The 1,268-nt window shown below is 44.1% G+C and overlaps 1 pseudogene; it reads right to left on the bottom strand.

Annotated features, from left to right (window-relative positions):
* Positions 1 to 294: 294 nt before the first annotated feature.
* On the bottom strand, positions 295 to 431 carry LOC146012774 (U2 spliceosomal RNA; annotated as a pseudogene).
* Between the last annotated feature and the right edge of the window lie 837 nt (positions 432 to 1,268).

Genomic DNA, 1,268 nt, shown 5'->3' on the forward strand with positions numbered 1-1,268 from the left:
CCAGGGATTGAGTACTAGGCTGGGCTTTTTGCTGTCTCTCCATCCGAGGGCGACTTGCATACCCTGAAACAGAGAGCAATCTACTCGGTCCCAGCTTTTCCCAGCTTCCAGGGATAGGTTACTAGACCGGGCTTTTCAAGTGACTCTCCCTCAGAGGCTATAGACCCATGAACAAGAGCCCCAAATACTCAGCCCGATGCTTGTCCCCTCCCTACCAGTGGAAAGAATGGTATTCCCTCCCCCAGCAGGGTGTAGATACTCATCCAATTCCAAACCTTGTACTCGCCCAGAGCCTGAGGCTACCCTGATTCATCAGCTCAGTAGCAAGCTACTTAGTCCGACCTTTCCCTATTCTCGGCCCGGGGCCGGTCCAGACCCACTGATAAGAACAGATACTACAATTGATCTTAGCCAAAAGGCAGAGAAGTGAATTTAGGGTGGATATCACAACTCAACCTACTTTTTTAAACAGGTTGAACTTGATGGACGAACATCTTCATTTAACCTTACTTACTATGTACCTATATTACTTTGTTAAAGACTCTGGAGTTAGTTTGAAAGACCTACAAAGTTGCAGATGAAGCACAACAAAACTTGGTGATAATAAGCAGCTTTGTAGCATTTTGTATACCTTGCACACATACTGTAGGATAAAATGCTCACATCATGCATGCAGGATAAATACTGTCTGGTTTGCATGTAACCCGTAAATGCTGGACAGCTTTATTATTACACTGCAATTCATATTTAGTTTAGATGTTTCTTATCTACATTGCTGCCCCCTAAGGAGTGGGCAGCGTGGAAGGCACATAGGGGGCATGGATGTACAGGAAGGTGGCCTGGCTGGGGAGCATGGAATCATGATTGCATCATTATGGCTTTGCTCCACTATACAATACCAAAAGGCAAGCACTGTATAGTGGGAGACAGGGTTACAATTACATGGTTCATTGCAAATCCCGTTACCGGGTCACCCTCGGACTTTCTATTTGTATTCTATTGTAAGCGGCTGAGGAAGAGGTGCTGGGATGAGGCATCAGGGGACAGCAAGATACTTGTCTACCTTTCTGATGGCTAGGAGCGCCACTACATTTTTTATAGGGTAGGCAAGTACACATGCAAGATACCCCACCTATAAGGCAACATGGGTGTGTCCAATTGCTCAGTAACTTGATTTTTATTTGCTCCAAACATCAGATATACCTTTTATCTTTGTTTATTTATTTATTTTGTATTTTGTCATTCTTTTCCATAACATTTCCTTTAAG

The sequence above is a fragment of the Crinia signifera genome, chromosome 6 (genome assembly GCF_055691185.1).
Source record: "Crinia signifera chromosome 6, ASM5569118v1, whole genome shotgun sequence".
NCBI lineage: Eukaryota > Metazoa > Chordata > Amphibia > Anura > Myobatrachidae > Crinia > Crinia signifera.